The sequence below is a fragment of the Miscanthus floridulus genome, chromosome 9 (assembly GCF_019320115.1).
Source record: "Miscanthus floridulus cultivar M001 chromosome 9, ASM1932011v1, whole genome shotgun sequence".
Lineage (NCBI taxonomy): Eukaryota > Viridiplantae > Streptophyta > Magnoliopsida > Poales > Poaceae > Miscanthus > Miscanthus floridulus.
Genome location: NC_089588.1, coordinates 118,940,352 through 118,963,355, shown reverse-complemented (window position 1 = coordinate 118,963,355; position 23,004 = coordinate 118,940,352). Strand labels below are relative to the sequence as shown.

Below are 23,004 nucleotides of genomic sequence, written 5' to 3'. Positions count from 1 at the left end.
AAATCAAGCACGAAAGCCTCCGCTCAACGACACAGCTAATGATGCAAGATGAAGAATACGCAGAAGAAACAATAGAAGCCACAAGACTGGAAGCAGTAGAAAACATTGCAAAATATCAGTCCCAAACCAAGAAATGGAGAGACTCTCAGGTGGTAAGAAAAGACATAAAACACGGAGACCTCGTACTCAGAAGAAAACCCAACGCACAACTTGTTGGCAAGCTGCAACCGAAGTGGGAAGGCCCATACACAGCAACGGCAGCAGGGCGCCCAGGCTCTTTCCACTTGACCGACAACGAAGGTGCCATGACAACCCACACCTGGAATATTGATAGCCTCCGCAGATAATAAGCGAAGGCCCCTCCGTTCATTTACTTTGCAGTTCTTTTCTTCTTTTACAAAAAATGCAAAAGAGCCTGCACTCTTTTCCTCACAGGGGAACTCCAAGCGGAGGTGAGGTTTTTAACGAGGCAGGCTCAATGTAAAAATCCTCTAGAAGTATAAAGAGGTAATTCCCCGAAAGAACGCTTGAAAAGTCCAAAACCGAAAGCGGCCAGCTCTGGCGCCGCAATATTTGGTGAACAAAAATAAGCACAGGTCCTTTCAAAGCGCCAGCCACAGGCTTTGGCAATTTGAAACGACCTCTATGGCCAAACAGGCCTCCGACCTGGACAAAGTCCTGACCAGATCCAGGCATCAAGGCAAAAACAACCTTGGCCAAACAAGCCTCCGACCTTGACGAAGACCTGAACAAATTCAGGCATCAAGGCAAAAACATCCTCGGCCAAACAGGCCTCCGACTTTAACAAAAAACTACCCCAAGCATCACGTGCAATACCATTATGGCGACTGGACTAGCGAAAAGGTCTCCGACATCGAAAACAAAAAAAGAAGGGAAAATATCTGACAAAACAATGTCACCATTACGGCGTTAGGCCTATTTACTTCAAAAGATCTCAAAAAGAACGAATAACTCAAGCAAAATATAGGCCATTAACGCCAAGATACGTTCCAACAAACAACGTACCCAAAATTTAACACCCAAAAGCCACCACCCCACTATAAAACGGGCTCCCCCCATGCCCTTAAAACCTCAGTCAGCATTAGGCGCAAGGGGGGAAGAAGGCAGAGCACAAGCACAAGGCCACAGCAACAGCCATGGAGGTAGGGGTCTCCTTAGATATCCAGGTCGGCCATAGATATTGTACGAAAACTCGTAAAATTGGAGGCACCAGTAGACGGTCGGAGACAGTGGGAATAGAGATAAAACTCACGGCATGGTGATGAACAGTGAAAGCCTACGGAAGAGGGGGGATATCGTACGAAATCTCGTAACATCCCCCTGACGCCGGAGACCTAACCTGCCATCTCCACAAATCAACCATGTCCCACGGGTGTGCAGCGCCGGAGGCCAATACCACCAGACAGCTAAAACACCTGGCTAAAGAGATACAAAAAGTCTCCGTCGTCTGCACAAGCTGCGCCAAACCTCCTATCGGATCACACACCGATTCAGCAAGCCTCGCCAGGCGGACTTCAAGTACGCCTCCTCCGGCCGGAAAAGCGCCAACACTTCCATCCCGGCCGTCAAGCAAGCACAGAAAAGGGGAGAAAATGGAGCGGAGGTCCTGGCCACCACCTCTGTATCGCGCACGTCCGCCAAAGCAAAGGCCCACGGTGTGCAAGCTCAGGACTAGACGAGATATGTAAGCTAGCACCACAGACCTAAGCCTCCGCACAAACAATCAAGAAAGTGAACCTATTTTGTATTCCATAAAACGTCAAGTAATATTCTTACAGGACACCAACTTACAATAAAATCCACACTATCGCGGCGAAGGCCCGCGCCAGGCAAGCGAACGAGTAAATCCAGCGCGATCGTCATCTATGTCAAACTTAACTGACTCAATCATGTCGCGCGCAACACTGCGGGGGAAGGCGGAACGCCAGTACTCCCAAAGCTCTCCGCTCACATAGATACCGTCGTTGTAAAGAGTCAAAGGCGCAACATCTTGCGCAGGCTCCCGATTCGGAACCTGCGCAAGGTTAAAATTTTCCAGAAATTCATTCAGAACAAAAGAAACTTTATTTACAAGAGTCCAACCGGACTACAATACAAAAGTGTAGGCTAAGTCCTAGAAAGAGCCTAGACCTCCGACGTCTTGGCAGCGGCAGAAGTCCCTGGAACGGAGCCCGCATCAACGGTGGGTGCAGACGGCGCCTGCGACCTCCGGTCATCACCGCCGCTGATCGTAGCGCCCTTAGGAGCGCTAGCAGAGGCGGAGGCATCACCCGCAGTTCCCGAGCACGGAATCGGCGGAGGCCCGCCCGCCAGACCCTTCTGCGCCTCCTGTTAAAACATAGGATACATTGTCAGCGACACAGAACAATAAAAGCATTCGCAATGTTGCAGGAAACAAAGAAAGGGAAAAACAGTGGAAACAAAAACTAGAAATACCTTTGCCCTCTTCTCCTCCACCAACCTCCGGGCAGCAAGCCTCCCAAACGGAGCCCAAAAGTACCCAATGAAATTCCTCAAGCTTCTTCGCAAACCAGGAGAAGTCTCACCAAGCACCTCCGGACCCGGCAGCACCCCCCCGGAATACTCTCAGTATGCGTACACCCGCCGCGCACCAGAAGCTTGGCATAGTTCATCACCCCTGCCAGCGTCCCGTAGTCCGTACAGCCATTCATCAAATCGGGGAGCTTGGCAAGGTGATGCCTCAGCCAGGAGGCGAGGGCGTAGGCGCTGTCTTCCTCCGGAGGAGCAGAGATTTTGCCACCGAATTCAGCAATGGCGGCCCGGTACTGGCTAACAGCTGCAGCAAGGACCCCCTTGACCGAGTCCAAACGCCTCGTCGTCAAAGTCAGCTGCTCATTCAACGCAGCTACTGATTCCTTCTCGGAGGCCAGTTCCCGCCGGAGACCCGCGGCCAACTCGTTCGCCTTGCGAGCCTCCTCGGCGGACAAGGCTTCTGCATCCCGGGCCTTGGCGAGATCGGCCCTCACAACCCCCGTTTCTTTTTCCTTCTCCGCCAGAGAAAGGCGGAGAGTTGCAAGGGAGCTGGTCAAACCCCCTTTTTCACCTTCCAGACGCTCGTTCTCTGCCTTCAGAACTTCAATCGCAGCATCTCGGTCGGAGACCTCATGAGTGCAGCGCTCTTCCATAACAACGCCCATGTGATACCCCTGCGATCAGAAAGAAGGAGATCAAGGCGATCAGCAATAGAAATAAAAACAAGTGTAAAGGCGAGCATACACCAAAAAAAAGAAGGCAAACTGCCGGAGACGCACCAAGCTCTGGTGCCCTAGATGAACACGAAGAAGTTGAAAGAAATCCATCTCTCTCAGACGTTGTTTGAAGCGATCTGTTCAAAGAAAAACAAACAACAAGAAAACATAAGGTGAGAAAAGCAAATCTCACAATGAATACACCGAATGCCGGAGACCACCTCCGACGTTTCCAAGAACCCCAAGATAGCACTCTTCCCAACCTGAGATAGAAGTGCCGGAGGAGCCTGCGTAACAGAAAACAACAGCAACAACTCAAGTAAGAGGGCTGATCAGAAATATGCAATAACAGTACCCCAAAAGACGAGTAAGATAAAAAACACTCTACACTCACTCGGACCAGGCGCCATCAGACACGGCTGCCCCGGACCAAACCTGGCGCTGGCAGCGGCTGCTTGCTCCTCCGGGGTGAGGAGTCCAGCAAACACATCACCTGCAAAGCAACAAGTCCACAGCATTAGCTCTCAATAGAATACATAAACGAATAAACCGGGCGAAGACAGTAAACAAAAAATGTGCGCCAAACAAACTTACTCATAAAAAGAGCAGGGTCGGCCGCCCGTCGAGCCCCCTAGAAAGAAGTCTCCGCCCCATCATGCGGCGAAGGCCTAGAAGGCCGGCTCTCCACAGCCCGCGGCATGACGGGCGGAAGGATCGAAGAAGGCCGAGCCGCCAGGCCCTGCTCGGCAAGCATGGCCTCCAGCTGACCAACGACGGCCTCTGGCACGGGGGGGGCAAAGCAACGGCGGGAGCAGGAGAAGCATGCCGCAAGTTGACCTCCGCGCCCTCTTTAGAACTTGAAGACAGCCCGCCAAGAATGTTGGGCATAGGATTGGCGGCGCTGGCCTCCGGCTGTTCGGCACCACTCGTGGCACCGTGCAAGGATCGTGCTGGAGCAGCGCTGGCCTCTGGCCGTGCCGCACTGCTCACAGTGCCTCGCAAAGGGCGCAACAAAGCACCAGGGGAGCCGCTATCACCGCTGCCCGTGACCCGCACATCCCTTGACGGGACGGAAGAGCTCTGGGCGTCTTCACTGCCGGCGGAGGCAACGCCCGCACTACCGGACAAAGACACGGCCGGCGCGATCACCAGAGTGCCAACTTTCTTCTTCTTTTTTAGAGGCGCCCGAGCAACAGCGGCGCCCTTCCTCTTCTTAGACTCGGCCTCCGCCGTGACGTTCTTCGCGGAGGTTTTCTTCTTCTTCTTGTCAATCAAGGCCAGGACCTCCGCGGGAACCTCGCGCTCCCGGTAGACGATACCGAGCTCCTCAAAAACTCGGTTGAGCCACGGCATGGTGCCTGACACGACTCTCCGAGACGTGTACTCACGCTCGAAAATTCTGCCAACCAACCCGATGGCAGCTTCTTCAACTTCGGAGACAAGGCTGTCCTCCGTCACCAACTCCCCCAAAGACTGGCCAAAGCGCGGGAACGGAATCCCGGTCTCCGGCCCAAAAATGGGAACCGCCACATTCTCCAGCCGAAAGGGTGGATTGTCCTTGCTCAAGGGCCAATAGTTGGAGGCCATAATCTCCTCCACCAAATTGCGACCCCCAGAGTAACGGCATGCCAACGCAAAGGCCCGTTCACAGGCCTCCCTCGCCGGAGACACCGCCTCTGGCGGCTCCACGCGCGTATGCAGCGCCATCACGTCCATCCTTGAAGTCAATGGATATTCTCGGACCTCCGCACCATCCTCGGTGGTGCCACAGACCCCGTAGGTCTTCACGTAGAACCACTGCTCAAGCCAGTCGCGGTCCCATTTGCCTTTTTGACAAAAAGAAATTTCTAGGCGATCTACGCCCTGGTTCCTCTTCGACATGAAGGTACAACTACCATACTGGTAGATCACCTCCACCTCCTTGCCTTCCCGCATCTCCTTCTTCTTCTTCGGCTGCTTCTGCAGCTCGTAGTAAGTGCAGAAAGTGTCCACACCCGGCTCAGCACCATAAGAGACACACGCCCAGCAGAATTTGCTGAGTGTGAGGAAAGTCATAGGAGTCAGATGATGGAGCTGGACGTTGAAGGTCTCCAACACCCGGTGGAGGAAGGGGACATAAGGAAGGCGGAGGCCGCAGGTGAAGAAGTCCCGGAACACCACCGCATATCCCTCCTCCGGCTCCGGCACGGTCTGGCCGGGCGGAGGGATTTTTACCCTCGTAGAAGGAAAATACGATTCCTTCAACATCTCCGCGACCACCTCTTCAGTAATGGAGGAGGGGCCGAAATCCCATGACTTTATCGCCATGTCTCCAGAATCCACAGCGATCAGGTCCCCAATGGACGCAGAGACACTCCCCAAATCCTCCTCTAGCAGCTTCTCAAATTCCAACGAGGAGGCGGAGGCAAGCATGCACTCCTCAAAACGTGTACCCCAGCCGCTTGCCCTAACACCAAGAAGGTGGCGATAGGGCCCAAAGAAGGTGGGCCGGCGAGTATGGGCGAAGGTGGAAAAGAAAGCCACTGCGACGGCGACCTGGGAGGAAGGCGCAAGCGGAAAGAAGGAACGCGCGAAGGCAGCTCAGGCGAAAGCAAAGGAAGCAAAGAGCGATTTCTAGCGCTGCAAGGAAAGCGAATAAGTCGGGTAGGGGGGACCCCACCACCAACCCCGCCCTTATATAGGCCGCAAGCGGGTGGCTTGGCTCCCGCCGAACAACGGTCATCTCCAGTCAGTCCGCCTGGCGCCAACGGTCATCTCCGGACGCGCCCGGCGACAACGGTCATCCCCGGATAAGTCGCCACATGCACAACGACTACATTTCCAGCCCAACGGCTACTTTGACAAGACCAACGGCCACGCCAGAGCGGGCCAGGGGGGAACCGGCGGGGATTGGTCGGAGACGTGACCACGCGCAGTCTCCGCCCCCGCGGACGTCCTTGTTTAGGGTGTTTTAAGCTCACGACACGCTCAGGCGGACCGCGGTCTCAAAAGGGGGGAACTGTTGTAACATGGCCACCGTGAGTGGCGGAGACCTACGCGATCAGCAGGTAACGAGGACATCTCCGACCCGTTACCGAGACGGAGGCCCAGCTCCCACGCCTCCAAACCTGGGAGAGAGATCGGTTTGTTAGATTGAGCTTGCAGGTTGCAGACGGCGGCCTTGACATGGTCTCCGCCCGGCCGTCTCGCAGGCGTCTCCGCCCAAGGAGAACGGAGGCCGCTCCGCTAGGAGACTAATCAAATGCCAACATTGTTTGAGTATGTGCAGGTAACCGCATGAAGGCGCTCGTGGGCTGTGCAGGTGCTCCAGCATGGTCTCCGCCCGTCAGGGGCGGAGACCCAATCAGGACGCCGACGATCCCGGGCGGTCGACGGCGCAGGCGCCCCGGCACGGTCTCCGCCACTCGAGGCGAAGACCCAAGCTGAAGATCAGCGGTCCTGGGATGCCGGAGCTCTACGGCTTTGGCGCTCCCAGAGGCGGAGGTCCGAAGGCTCGTTGCCGGATCCTGAGGCCGGACGGGGCGGAGACTTACGGCAGAGGTCCAAAAGCCCATTACCGAATCCCTGAGGCCTGATGGGCCGGTTGATCATGCAGGCCCGGTACCAGATGACGGCATGGCAAGAATGCCCCGCGACGGAAGACGAGTAGAAGAATATCCCAGGAATGTACTGTAGCAGTTGAGGGATAATATTGTAAACTCTGTAAAAGTGGTAGGTGAGACCTATAAATAGGGGACACTTGTAACAGTAAGGTTTGGTTGGCGGATGAATTAATGAAACCCTAGTTTTGAGTGCCACTTTCCTTACGCGCCCACCTGTCGCGCCTGTTTCCCGAGCCTCCGCCTGGGGGCGCGGTTCGGCGGACGGAGGCCTCTACCTCCTCCACGCTGTTTGAGAGGCGGAGGCCTCTACCTCTTACATACTGTCTGAGATCGCAAGTCTCAACACTAGATACATAGTGAGTGAAGCTATGATGCATAATCATTTCTTGCTATGATATATGCTAAATTTCTTTTACATCCTTCAAAAAAAGATTTCTTTTACAACCTATTGCCCGGCGTATACGTGTACAAAGACGTGTACAAATGCACAGTCATTGTGGCATAAGAATTGTATATTATTTTGCCCGGTTTGCGCTAGCATCAGGCCCGTCCTATGGGGGTGGGCAGCCTGTGCGATGCCCATGGGCCCATGAGGCTGGGGGCCCATGAGGGTACCCATGTATATACTGTATAGTAGATGCTATCAGCTAGCAACAAGTCTGATGTTGAGTTAGATGATTTGTTCTCTGAGTTGAAAATGTTGTAAGTAACTTTGCCAGATCAGTTGATGTCAGCATCTGAGATTCTTCACTTTGTTAAAGTTGCAGATTGCTATCCAAATGCCTCTATTACATATCGGATTCTGTTAACTATTCTAGTGACAGTAGCATCAGCTAAAAGAAGCTTCTCCAAATTAAAGCTACTGAAAATTTGTTTGAGGTCAACTATGCTACAAGAAAGATTAAATGGCTTGGCTATGTGCAGCATTGAGAAGGATATTTTAGATACAATTGATCTCGAAAGTGTTCTTGAAGATTTTGCATCAAGAAATGCTCGAAGACGCTTTTTTAAAAAGCACTGAAGCACCGTAGTTTTATTTGAGGTAACCATCATAATTATTTTGTCGTTTTTTTATCTTCTTTGATGTACTGTTACCTTTTCAAGAAAAATTAAATATATGCTACAAGTTATATACTTTAATCGTCCTATTCAAATATTACATTGCCGGGCCCCTAGTATCTTACTGGCCCAAGGGCCCATAAAATTTGTGGGACGGCCCTGGCTAGCATGCAGGACCAGGTTCGTGAAGATTATTTGGGCTGATTAGCACCAGCCATTAGTGGTCACTAATCTTAATTCCGGGCCTCCAAGAAATGATTTGTGCATGGCCCATGCAGATTGTACGTGTACACAAGAATGTACGCCAGACGCCACTGCAGCAGCACGTTCTAGAAACTCCTCGAGAGCACGTGCCGAAACGTTAAGGCGGTGATGATGAATTCAATTATATATATATATATATATATATATATATATATATATATATATATATATATAAGCAGCCTAGCTGCACGTACGTACATTCAGTACACACTACTACAGAGAGGTGGTATTGGAGTTGAGTTTTTATATTATGCAAATTCCATTTTCAAATTCATATATACGCCGATGGGAGTAGACGTCAACGGAGCGCGGCACGCTGCAGCCTCAGTGTGCTAGTAACAAATCTTTAGGCCTCAGACTTGCAAGGTGCGGGTTTTCGCGGAAGCATCACAAGGTTTTTAAAAGCAGGAATCGTACGCCAAGTTGTTGTTATATATACAGCCATAGAGGAACGTTAGGTGGTGCTAGCATAATAAATCAATAACATCACCCTCTTGGGTTAGGTGAAGACTTGCGTGGTGCTGGTTGTCATGGAAAGCAGCACAATGTTTTAAAAAAGGAGCAATGATGTGTGGACGCATCTTCTACGAACTTATTTGCTTGTTCATCAGCCCACTACTAGTCGCCTTATCACTCTAGTGTCTGCGTTACTGCCTAACACGCTGGTCGCGCTGTGTGTTAGCAGACCGTCGACGCAACTCGTCTTCAGCTCCTCCCACGGCAACCTTGGTGAGTTGAAGCATTTTCAGTTGAAACACAAACAATTTATTTAGCTTTTCAAAATAAAATTAGGTTCAAGTCACTGTTGTTGAACTATAAACATTTTGCTTTAAATCCTTGTTTACAGATCGCTCGAACTTGAAAGTTGTTCTTCTTGTTTCAGTTTGATCTCCGCCGCACTGAAGAAAAGAAACGCCGTGAGTAGCGGGTTCACCTGCATCCCCTCCAAGCAGATTAGTAGTAGAGTGATTGGTTAATCTTGAGAACGCTTTGAGTATGGACCTGGTGACCGGTGCGTTGGGCATGCTTCCCTCCAAGCTGCTGGAGCTGCTCAAGGAGGAGTACAAGCTCCAGAAGGGCGTCAGGGTCAAAGTGCAGTCCCTCTCCCGGGAGCTCGAGTGCATGCACGCCGCCCTCCGCAAGGTGGCGGCAGTGCCATGGGACCAGCTCGATGACCAGGTCAAGATCTGGGCACGCGAGGTTAGGGATGCTTCCTATGACATTGAAGATATACAATAATAAATCAATAAGATCGCCCTCTTGGGTTAGGTGAAGACTTGCGTGGTGCTGGTTGTCATGGAAAGCAGCACAAGGTTTTAAAAAAGGAGCAATGATGTGTGGACGCATCTTGACGTCCCTTGCGGCAGCTGAGTCAAGTCGTCGGTGTAGTACATGTGCAGTCACTGGGATGGCACATGTGCTGCCTCTGCATCAATTAGTGAAAATTTTGCATTTTGGTCCTTTTTGAAAACGTTTTTTATAAATAGACCCCCTGCAAAACGTATTCTGAAAATGGGCCGAAAGGTCGGCGTCTTAGGATCTGACGCCGAGGTCGGCTTCTCGGCGTGGTGTCAACTTACGCCGAGATTTGGCCACGTCAGCTTGGACTCCGGTTTAAGGATCCGGGCCCCACATACGTCGGTGCTTCGTTACTTAACGCCGAGGCTCATACCTCTGCGCGGCCCGACTCGACGCCGATGTTTGGGCACTTAATTAAGCCCGCGCAGCGGCCCCCTTTTTCCTCCCTTCTCCATTCTAAACTGCCTGCCCCATCTATTCTCTCTCCCCCCTCCGCCCCATGAACCCTAACTCCCAACTGACAACCTAGGAGGCCGAATCTCGTCTACTGACGCGCGCCCGAGGTAATCCTCCATCCCCTCTTCCATTCTGTCCGTGTAGATTTAGTTGCATTGCTTTGTTTAGTTGTACAACCCCACATGGGCAACGTCGACAAACACGACCCATAGGTGCGTCCACTGCATCCTCCTTTCTCTCGGGCCAACGCGGCTTTGCTCCGTAAAGATACTCACTGAACAAGCACTTTCGAGACCCATACTACACAAATAAGTTCATATTCATTAGTTATCCAGGAGACTGCAAATCAATGGTTCAGAGGTAACGTACAATTACTTACTCTGTTCTTGTTGTCACATCTAAACTCGGGAACACCCTTGCTAGAATAAACCTCAGCTGCACCTCCGCATTTGCAAAGTGCGGGGTTCTCAAGCCGTTTCGTGGTGGCGACCTCCTTCTCCTCAGCCGTCAACGGTGGAGGGTCCGGAGGTGGTGGAACCCAACGCTTGAATTGCTCGTGCGGAACCGCCCCCCACAACTTAGAAAAAAGAAAGAACCTCATGTCAACTTTGTCGGGGCCATCGATCCACTGAAAGAAATAGCACGCCTCACAATCCTAAGGTTCACCATAACACCGTGAATAGCTCCGTATATTACAATACACAATACTAGCAAATTAGTAACATAACAACAAGCTCGCTTACACGGTAATCGCTGCAGCAGTAGTAGGCCTGTGCAGCAGTATCCTCGTGCCTAGATTGATCAACACCAGCTGGTTTGCCACAATCACACATAGGAACTGGTAATTCTGGAGGGACTAGTGCATCTTTGCATGACACGTCATAGTAAAGGGATTTGGGATGACCCCTCTTTTCCTACTTGTACCTACGCATCTACGCAAAACACAAATCTAATAAGGACACCTTGTTAAATTATAGCAAAAAACATATAAAAAACATTTCCTCTTTACTACAACATTAAACAACTAACCCTAACCATAACTCAGCAAACCAACCAAAGCTACCATACCACATAAACATACATTTCATACCTACAATCATTTCACACATACATTTCATAAATAACATCAAAAAGCATACCAAGCCTACTATCCAAACAAAAAACCACAAATGCAACCGAATCTAACCAGATAGAATGGAAGAGGGGATGGAGGATTACCTCGGGGAAGCGTCCACAACCTCGATCTGGCCTCCCTACAGCTGCATTTGGGGTTTGGGGTTCGTGAGGTGAGAGGGGAAGAGAAAGAAAAGAAACTGAGCAAGAACAGAATGGAGAAGGGGAGGAAGAAGGGGCCGCGGCGCGGCTATAGTGGCCAGATCTCGGCGTTGAGTCGGGCCGCGCCGAGCTATGGGCCTCGGCGTTAACTGACCCAACGCCGACCCTAACGGGCCCATTGCCTCGGTGGACGCAGCGACCGGAGGCCTAGCTGACGTGGCAAAAGGCACGGCGTGAGTTCACGGAACGCCGAGTCTCGTACCTCCGCGTGAGGTCCTAAGACGCCGAGCTTTCAGGCCATTTTCGGAAAAAGTTTTGCCAGGGGTCTATTTGTAAAAAAAAGTTTTCAAAAAGGATTAAAATGCAAAATTTTCTCCATCAATTACATGGACGGGAAGTGGATGCCTATAAGAGAGGATGCTTGCATAGGAACCAGGGAATGCATGCCCTTTGTGTTTTCAGCCGGCGCGTGCGCTCTTGGTCTCAGGCACACATCGACGCAAGTCCTGTGTCTGGATCGCTCGCCGCAGCCTGCTTGGTGGGCTCTAAACCGTCGTGAGCGAGTAGATGCATTTCTCATCATTTGGAAAAAAATACTTACCATTTTCAGTTGAAACAGAAACGTCTTACTTAGCTTCGAACAAATTTTAGGTTCAAGTCTTTATTATCTCGGCGGCTCTTATCCCTGGCCATAATGCTGGTCGTGCTCCATGTCTTAGCCGACCATCCATGCAACTCATCTCCAGCTCCTCCCACGGCCTCCTTGGTGAGTTGAAGCTTTTTCTTTTGGAGAACACTCCTAACTCCTAAGCATGTTTCTACTTTGAGCTGAAACAAGAACATCTTACTTAGCTGAACAAATTTTATTAATTAGGTTATTGATCGAAAAAAAAATATTAATTAGGTTCAAGTCTTTGTTGTTGAACTATAAACATTTGTCCTAAGTCTTTTTTTCGGATCAGGTCGAACATTCAATTTCGTTTACTTGTTTCAGTTTGATCTGTTGTTGCACTGATGAAGAAAAGAAACAAGCGGAGGGGGATAGCAACTGGAACACACAAGACAACTCTACAAGCACTTGGTGACATGCATCCCCATAACACACTACAACTTTGCAGCCTATCAAAATGCCAGCATAATATAGTGATTGGTTAATCATCTTGTGAGCCCCTGAGTATGGACTTGGTCACGGGTGCGTTGAGCTTGCTCCCCTCCAAGCTGCTGGAGCTGCTCAAGGACGAGTACAAGCTGCAGAAGGGCGTTAGGGAACAAGTGCAGTCCCTTTCCTGGGAGCTTGAGAGCATGCACGCCGCCCTCCGCAAGGTGGCGGCAGTGCCATGGGACCAGCTCGACGAGCAGGACAAGGTCTGGGCACGCGAGGTCAGGGAGGCATCCTACGACATGGAAGATATACTCGACACCTTCCTCGTGCGTGTTGACGGCCAAGAACAGGCTGATCCGAGCAAGCTCAAGCACGCCATGAAGTACATGGGAGACCTGTTCAGCAAGGGCAAGGCTCGACATGATATTTCTTGCGCCATTAAAGATATCAAGAAGCAACTTGAGGATATAACAGAGCGGCGTAAAAGGTATAGGGTCGATGATCTTGTGGCCAAGCATGCTGCTACAACAAGTATTGATCCACGGATCTCGGCTCTGTACACAAAAGTGTCACAGCTGGTGGGCATAGGAAAGCCAAGGGATAAGGTTGCAAAACTGCTGACATCAGTAGCGGAAGACATGGAGACGAAGATAGTCTCTGTTGTTGGGTTTGGTGGGTTAGGCAAGACTACTCTTGCTAAAGCTGTGTATGAGAATCTTAGTCAGGATGTCCTTTTCAAGGCTTTTGTTCCTGTTGGCCGGAATCCAGACTACAAAACAGTCTTAAAGGACATTCTTATTGATCTGGACAAGCAACGTTACACCACCGAATTAAATTTGACAATATTGAATGAAAGGCAGCTAATCGATGAACTTCGAGAGTTCCTCAAGGATAAGAGGTAGTCATATTCTTACTTAGAGCCTTTTAATTTATTTTACAAGTTGAACAATCATTTGAGAAATCTATAACCTGCAGATTGAATCTATTACAAAATTAAATATTTTAGTTTTCATTTCTTTTTGTTCTTATCTAATCCCTGGATAGTATTTTCGAATGTTTTCCCTCTATCCAACAATTCGTGTAATCTTGAATGAGTTATTATGTATTTTTCATGAAACTATATTACTCCTTCATTTCCATGCTTATAGGTACTTCATTGTTATTGATGACATATGGGATGTACCATCGTGGAACATAATAAGATATGCTCTGTATGACAATAGCTTGGGAAGCAAAATAGTCATAACTACCCGCAAGCATGATGTTGCCATGAAAGTTGGTTGTTCTTATAACATGCATGGAACCCCTTCCCAATGAGAGTTCTAAAGAATTATTCTACGGGAGAATATTTGGCTCTGAACAGAAATGTCCTAAAAAATTTGTGGAAATATCTGAAGGCATAATTAAGAAATGTGGAGGCGTGCCATTAGCTATCATTACCACATCAAGTTTTTTGGCAAATAAGTTGGGAAATGTAAAAGAGTGGTTTGAGTTTTGTGAGTCTATTGGTTCCGGACTTGGAGGCAATTCTGATATGGAAAGCATGAGAAAGATATTATCTCTTAGCTATTATGATCTACCAGCTCATCTGAAGACCTGCTTATTATACTTAAGTGTATTTCCAGAAGACTATGAGATTAACAGTGGGCGGCTAATATGGAGGTGGATAGCGGAAGATTTTGTTCAACCTGGAGAAGGGGGCCAAAGTTTATTTGAGCTTGGACAGAGTTACTTCTATGAGCTTATAAATCGAAGCCTGATCCAGTCAGCACAGATGGATGTGGATGGTATGCCTTTGGCTTGCCATCTCCATGATATGGTGCTTGATCTCATTTGTTCCCTGTCAAGAGAAGAAAAATTTGTTGCAACTATATTAGGTGATGCCAAGCAGAAGACACCTTCTTGGGGAAGCAAGGTTCACAGGTTGTCCCTCCACAATGCTACTTGGCCTACAATGGACATGCCAAAACTAAGGTCACTTTCTATCTTCAATGGTGATATAATTAATTCAATGCCATCCTTTTCATGTTATCATCTTCTTCGTGTACTGGATCTAGAAGATTGCAATCTCGGGGACCATCAAAATTTGAGTTTTGTCGGGAACTTATTTCACCTAAGGTATCTGGGGCTAGAAAATCTGCTTATGCTACTGAGCTCCCATTAGAGATAGGGAAGCTACAGCTTTTACAGACGTTGAACTTGTGGGGAACTCGTATACAAAAATTGCCATCGAGTATTGTTGGGCTAAGACGACTGATGTGCCTAAAACTTAATTTGCGTATACGTCTGCCAAATGGATTGAGGAATCTAACATCCTTAGAAGAGCTAGGCCATTTGATTGTTGATTCTGCGCACATTGCGGAAGAGCTAGGCCATCTGACGCAACTGAGGATCCTTACTGTCCAACTAATATTGGACAAGGAAGCAGGATGTGATGTTTGCAAAGCTTTAGTGGAGTCTCTAGGCAAACTGCAAATGATCCGAAAGCTAGTACTACTCTCAGAAGGCGTGGTGATGAATCTTGAAGGTTCGCCGGAGTCCCTAGGCAACCTGTCCTATCTTCGTATTGGACAAACTAGTTCGTTGCCCACATGTATATATCAATCCTGGATCGCTTCTCCTCCTATCCTATCTGGATATTACAGTGGGTCAGGTGCGAAGGGAGGACATCCAAGTCCTCGGGATGCTGCAGGCTCTTCGTATTCTGGAAGTCCGTGTGTCCGGTAACAACATACAAGTGCTGGGAAGGTTGATGGTTACCCCTGATGCCTTCCCATGTGCAAGAGTGTGCAAATTCTTTGGTTTTCAAACTGTGCCGTCTATGTTCCCACGAGGAGCTATGCCCAGGCTTGAAGATTTTGAATACTGTATCAGCCTGCAAGATTTTGCTAAGCCTTGGACCACCTCCCGTCCCTTCGGAGTGTGTCTGTCCGTCTTTATGGAGGAAAGGAAAAGATCGACGAGGAGATGGAAATGAAAGTGAAAGACAAGCTGAGGGCTTGTTTAGTTGGATCCCAAAATCCAAAAAGTTGCTACAGTATCTGTCACATCGAATGTTTGCGGCCCGTGCATGGAGCATTAAATGTAGACGAAAAGAAAAACTAATTGCACAGTTTGGTGGGAAATTGCGAGACGAACGTTTTAAGCCTAATTAGTCAATGTTTGGATACTATTTGCCAAATAAAAACGAAGGTGCTACGATAACCCAAAATCCAAATTTCGCGAACTAAACAAGGGCTGATGCGACAGTTGATTGAGATGGAAGTGAAAGTGAAAGACAAGCTGATGCGACAGTTGATTGACCACCCCAACCACTCTTCCGTTGCTATTTCAAGAAGCTGAGGCAAGACGCAAGAGGCGGTTGATTGATTGGATTGGATTCTACGTGTCCCTTACTGAATGCATGTACGTACTCGATCACTCCTTTTTTTTTCTACAGAATGCATGCATAATCTACCACTACGTAGAAAATGATTTTTAGCAACGGTTCGAATTTTTTATAGGAGCGGCTGGTGATGAAGCCGCTCCTACAGTGGCGTGCTAGGGTGTCCAGACACCAGCCGCCCCTACAAACGGAACAATACTGGTGTTACGAGCCGCCCCTACAAATGGGGTCTGATTTGTAGGGACGGCTCAATTACCAGCCGCCCCTGGAAATGGTATTTGTAGGGGCGGCTAGTGATTGAGCTGCCTCTACAAATGGCCCCGTATTTATAGCACCGATTTGTAGGGGCGGCTCAATCACCAGCCGCCCCTACAAATGTCCCCCATATAAAACAAATGCAGCTCCTTCTTCCTGCTCGGGTCACTCACTCCAACCCGTGAAAAAAGGTGGGGAGGCCTTGGGCACCTCCCAAAAATTGCTATACTAAGGGGGGGAAGGTTTTGGTCTCAAATCCTTTGATGGAGAGGTTGTAGAAGGTAAGAAAATGCTATTCCAAACTTTTTTTGAAGTTTTAATGGTTGGTTAGTGAGTAATTAGAGTTTTGTTTTTCTCTCTCTTCTATGGTGCTTGAGCTATTTATGAGCAAATTAGACCCAACTTTTAAATGTACTAGGGTAAATTAGGGAGGGGAACAAGATCATACCATTATTTGGTCCATGTTTCTTGATTTTAGTGAACCATTAGTTAGTTTTATGGATGTTTCATGTGCATGTGATCTAGATCTAGGGTTTGATTTTTTTATTAATTTCGTTTTTGTAAATTTATGTTTGATAAAATTGGACTAGGGTTTGTATGAAAGATATTGGGTTAAATATAATTATTGCTAATTGTTGTCTTTGAAATTGTTTATTGTAATCAATAAATATGTATTTTAATTATTTGTGGATAAATGGACCATTAATTAATTTTTCTCTACCATGGTGTGTTTGTATGCTTCATGTAATTATATTAGATTTATATTCATATATATCTAAGGTATATACAATTATTCTCAAATAATTATTACTTTGATTCATTTTTATATATATCTGAATAAGTAGTCCTTTAATGTTTGTTTTGTTGCTGTTGTAAAAGATGGAGTACAGGAACTCTTAGATGTATGGTTCGTTAAGGTTCAAGGCAGGTTTCCGTGAAGAGGAGGATAAATTTATTGAAGCCGCAACGAAGCATGCAACGACATTGAAAGAGAATAATGATACAATTATTTGCCCCTATAAAGATTGCAAAAACCGTATGGTATGGACAGATGTGACTATCATCATATCACATTTGATTATGCGAGGATTTATTGAGGACTACACAATGTGGATTCATCATGGTGAAACGGTTATTGTTAACGATGAGGATGAGGAGGAATACGACGACGAAATCATAGAATCCGTGTCCCAATATTCAGTAGAGCTTGATGCACGAATGGATTTTGAGTTTGGCAATGAACAAGGTGGTGATGCTGGTGGTTGGGATGGTAACGACGAATGTGGTGCCAATAATGATGGTGGAGCACGTGTCGGAGTTGAAGATGATTTAGATGACATGATTCGAACCCTTGGACCAGAGATTTTACTAAATAGCCCGAAAGGTATAGAAAATTTAGAAAGAGTGACAAAAGCATCGAAGGAGACTGTGTATGGTGTTGAAAAGGGTTGTCTGACACATTGGACATTACTACGTTTTGTGCTTGAGCTGCTCATCCGGAAGGCTAAGTACGGCTGGTCAGACTGTAGTTTCAATGATCTATTGCATCTCCTGTCATGGGTGCTGCCACAACCAAACTCAGTTCCCGCCAACACGTACCAAGCGAAGAAGGTCATAAATCCATTGACAATGGGGGTTGAAAAAATACATGCATGCCCCAACCACTGTATACTTTTTCGTGGCGAAAATTTCAAGTCATTGGATAAATGTCCCCGGCGGGGCCGGCCGGTACAAGAACAATGACCTTTACGGTGGGGACGAACCATCCACGGGGAAAAAGAGGAATAAGAAGGGTACAAAAAAGGTGGTACAAGAATCTCAGCCCCCAGAGGACACTCCATTAGGCAACGATGCAAAGCAGAGAAGAATTCCTACCCTGGTAATGTGGTACCTGCCAGTGACCGATCGCTTGAGACGTATGTTCCTAAACCCTAAAGAAGCCGCACTCATGACATGGTGGGATAATGAGCGCAAGGTGGATGATGATAAGATTGCACACCCGGCTGATTGTAGTCAGTGGCAAAGGTTTGATGAGAAGCACAAAGAATTCAGCGATGACCCAAGGAATGTACGGTTTGGCCTGAGCACCGATGGAATGAATCCCTTCAATGAGAGGATGAGCAACCACAGCACATGGCCAGTGATCTTGACCATGTACAACATTCCAACATGGTTGTGTCAGAAGAGAAAGTACCTTCTCCTCACTATTTTTATTTCTGGCCTTAAACAACCAGGCATTGAAATAGACGTGTTCCTCGAGCCCTTGATGAAAGAAATGGAGAGGCTATGGAGGCATGGGGAGCAGATGTACGATGCGTTCCAAAAGGAGGACTTCATATGTAGAGCAATAATATTTGTTACTACCAATGACTACCCCGCGCTGTTTGCTTTGTCTGGACAGATCAAAGGGAAGATGGGATGCTTGGTTTGCTTGGATGGTACTACATGGGTGTACTTGGATGCATCCAAGAAGATAGTTTACCTAAGGAACCGACGCTTCTTAAAGACAAGTCACAAGTACCGCAGCAAATTATTCTTTAGATTTTATGACAACACCCCGGAGATTGAACCCCCTCCGGAGAGACGTCATAACGGAGAATATGTGTACAGAATGGTGAAAAACATACGCGTCGTCTATGGAAAGAAGAATCTAGATGGGACCAATAGAGATAGAAGCACACCTCCTGTCGAAGGCGTACCTTTCAAGAAACAATCGATCTTCTTTTAGTATCTGCCTTATTGGCCAGACTTGGAGGTCCCCAATGCCATTGATGCTATGCACGTGCAGAAGAATGTCTTTGAGAGTCTCATTGCTACCTTGATGGACACAGGCAAGTCAAAGGATGGTCTAAAAGCACGGAAAGACATGGTGCAGCTAAACGTGATGCCACAGCTTCACCCGGTACCTGAGGCTAATGGAAAATACACTCTGCCCACGGCGTGCTTCAACCTAACACCAGACGAGAAGAGAGCTATATGCACTTTCCTGAGGGGGATCAAAGTCCCAACTGGGTTTTCAGCAAATGTGAAGAAGCTAGTGTCGATGAAGGACTTGTCAATAACACACTGCAAGGCTCACGATTGCCATGTGATGCTGACAGTGTTTCTACCTATTGCAATCAGGGCTATAAAGCCAGAGTTCTTAAAAATGTCCATCACCCGCACGTGCTACTTCTTTTCGAAGATCTCACAGAAGACGATTGGCAAGGAAGAGCTGAGTGACCTACATGAATTTGTGGTGGAGACACAAAACCAACTGGAGATGTGTTTATCTCCTGCTTTTTTTGATATAATGCAACATCTCATGATTCACATGGTTCATTAGATACAGGCGCTTGGCCCTTGCTACTTGCATGAAATGTGGTCATATGAGCGGCTCATGTCGGTTTTAAGTCGATACGTGCATAATCGAGCATACCCAGAGGGCTCCATGATAGAGGATTACAGTACTGAAGAAGTCGTCGAGTGCTGTCAAGAGTACCTAAAAGTACAGAAAGGGATTGGTAAACCCGATTCTCGTCATAAGGGTAGGCTAGCTAGGAAGGGCACCAGTGGTAGAAAAGTGTTCATCGTCCATGATTACAAAGAGGTGAGTCGGGCGCATTACAGTGTCTTGCAGAGTACACAACTGATGCAACCATATATTGATGAACACTTGGCTATCATTATGGCGGAGAGAAATGGCCGTTCGGATGATTGGGTCATGAAACAGCACAAGCAACGACTAACTACATGGTTGAAGGACCAAAACATACCGCCTAAAGAAACCATAGACTCTATTACCATCAGTAGGTTGGCGAAGGGGCCATCGAGACAAGTGACATCTTGGAATGCTTATGACATCAATGGGTACACGTACTATACCCACGCAAAGGATAGTAAATATGTGAACCAAAACAGCGGCGTTCGAATAGAGGCTCTCGATGGATTAGGGTGAAAGATCCAATACTTTGGCATCATTGAAGAGATATGGGAACTTGACTATGGAAGGGATATAACGGTGGCCCTGTTTCGATGCCACTAGATCAAACAACACCAACTGAACGAGATCGGATTAAGAGTCCTGGACCTCGAGAATCTAGGCTACCAAGATGACCCTTGGGTGCTCGCTTCACGTGTCGCACAGGTTTTCTATATGTCTGACCCATAAAGTAACCTTCCCCCGAAGAAGAAGACAAAGCACGTGGTTGCCTCTGGGAAACAACACATTATTGGAGTCAATGGCGTGGATGATGTTGAAGCTTAGAATAAGTACGATGAGATGCCGCTATTCATAGACTTTCCTAAGAAGATCAGTGTTGTGAAAAAAAACCTCCCCAAAGACATAATGCCATGGGAACGAAAAGGTGTCAAAGGGAAAGTCGTTACAGCGGGCTAGCTAGTTGTTGAACGTGGAGTGTTTGTGTAAGTGTGTGTTTGTAAGACTTCATTTATGCATGCGTTTGAGACTATATATTTATGTACGTGTGTATGAGACTATATTTTATGCATGTGTGTGAGACTACCCTTTGCAACATCCAGATGACTCTATTTGAATATCCACTTTATTACTATAAAATTTCATTTGTCAAAGTTTGAGCACTTCAAATTTTCAAATTTAAAAAAATGACAAGTTCAAACGAGATTTTCAACCACTAAATGTTTTTGAGCTGAAAAAGTGACGAATACCAAAGTTGTATAACTCATCAAGATCTATAACTTTTATTTTGATCATTTCTTTATCTGACAAAGTGTTGACACAAAATGTGACGCACTGTGCCTCACACACAGCAAGCCGGAAAGCGTGGCTTCAATCGGGTGCCCGGGTGCTTCGTGATCCGGAAACGTGCCAGTCAGTTTGACCTGAAGAAACTAACAAGGGATAAAACAGTTAAAAGCCAAACCGGAACATGTCGGGTGAGACCAGACAGTTCCGTATATACGGCCCTGAAGCCACTTACAACGACATACAGCTATAGGAAGCTGTCTGCCAACAAGTTTATAAACCATTCGGCTAATCGTAAGATGAACACACGTAAAGATCCGATTGCCGAATGCCTGTGCATGGGAAGACATGTTTGAACAAATGAAAATGATTATGCGTTAATGCATATCCAAGCTCAGCAATCCAGCCGAGTTGGGGTCCATGAAGAAGGAACGTGCAAATAAACACGATTAAGCCAATCTAAAACCTGCATCTGCCGCACGACACCTAGTTTCGTCAAAGCTTAAACGTAATTAACATGCATGAACCCACAACATGTGACAATCTAGATTAAAATAATTCAGCCATTATGAGCATGTTATTTATTTGCAAAGGTAATATGAAAGTAATGATCATTGAAGCACGAATAAAACCATAGAAGAGGGCCGAACAATATCAATCTAGATTGGGCAGAAGTGTGTTACAAATATATAAAATATTTAAAACATGCAACACAGGATAACTTGATGAATCTATTTAGATTTTGCCATATCTAATAGAGCCGATAACTGTCTTGCTTTCACTAAGCATATTGAGCAAACGCCTGCCGCACGGTATCTACTCATAAACAAAGCATAAGCAAAGACTTATTGATTGTCAAGCAAAGATCCGCCGCACGATCATTGAAAACAAACAAGACTACTTGCATCACGTCTAAATCCACCGCATGATACTAAACATGATAACAAGGTTGTCGGAACTTACGGAGGTCGACGGATCGATGACTCCTCTCGAAGAACTCGACGACACGACAAAAGGACTCGAAAGTAGGCACGGGGCCGGTTGTATTGATTTGGTTGTGAACCCTTATTACAATGGTCGAGGGTCAATATTTATACCCTAGACGAAACACGAGTCCTAAAAGACTACGATTTACAAAGGAACTCTTAAACAAACTTGGAAACTACGATTCCTTGCCCTAAACTCTCAGAGTCCTTTATTATTACAACTTCATCTTTTCGATCGGCTTTGCTTGCCATCTTCTGCTTTCCCGAATGGAGTCACCACCTTCTGAAATAACCGACCGCACAAGCATTTAGCCGACCGCTCGTTTTGTTTGCCGAATGTCCTTCTTCCCACATGCGGGCCCACCTGTCATCTTCCAAAGTCGACCAAAATCCAGTGTTAACACATGCCCCCTCAATTTCGTGATAAAAGTTGTTTTATTCTGAAATTGACCACAGGCTCCTTCTTCCTCCTAGGTCAGCACCGTTCAACACCGCAGCCGCTGTCCAAAAATTCAAGCTTTCAGCATAACCTCGGACCCACTTCGAATCTTCAATGACGACCCAGGATGAAATTCCAGAGGTAAACTTCACTTATATTCGGCAATTTCCACTTAATCTTCCCGTTCTTCTTTTGGCTTATTCCTCTTTGATTCTTTTTGGTAAAATTCTGCCTGCGACTGTCAAAAAAATGTTGAAAACACCCCGGTCTTGCATAAACATTCTTGTGCTAGAGGCGATGCAAACTGCATCGGCTATTTTGTGCTAAAGGCGATATGAACAATATCGGCTATTCTCAGTTTTATTTTTTAGGCTAAAGGCGATTTTCCTTTTATCGGCTTTTCTGATCTACGTTCATGAACCAACTTCAACACTGGGGTAATATTTCTTGAGAAATCTTCCATTGATAGCTCTGGTAAACTCCTCCCCAAATAAAGTCTTCAATATGTATGCATTACCAGGTACACATTCTACTATTCGGAAAGGACCTTCCCAATTTGGAGACCATTTGCCGAACGCTCTATCCTTTGTTCCAACTGGCAATATAGTTTTCCAAACCAAGTCTCCTTCTGCGAATTGCTTCAGCCTAACCCTTTTGTTATAATACTTGGCAACGCGTATTTTATTTTTCTCAATATTTTCCAATGCTTTGAGACGAATCAAATGTAAATCTTCCAATTCATCCATCATCAGATTCTTATAATCCTCTTCTACCAATTCTTTCTGTAACACAACTCGCCTTGAACCTGACCGTAATTCCCATGGTAACACAGCATGATGCCCATAAACCAGTTCATAGGGAGATGTTTGAGTGGACCCATGACAAGCCATTCGGTAAGCCCACAATGCTTCATTAAGAACCAAGTGCCATCTCCTTGGTTTTTCATT

The 23,004-nt window shown here is 47.0% G+C and overlaps 1 pseudogene; it reads left to right on the top strand.

Annotated features, from left to right (window-relative positions):
- The first annotated feature begins 11,645 nt into the window (after positions 1 to 11,645).
- LOC136482772 (disease resistance protein RGA5-like) lies at positions 11,646 to 15,474 on the top strand (annotated as a pseudogene).
- The last annotated feature ends 7,530 nt before the right edge of the window (positions 15,475 to 23,004 follow it).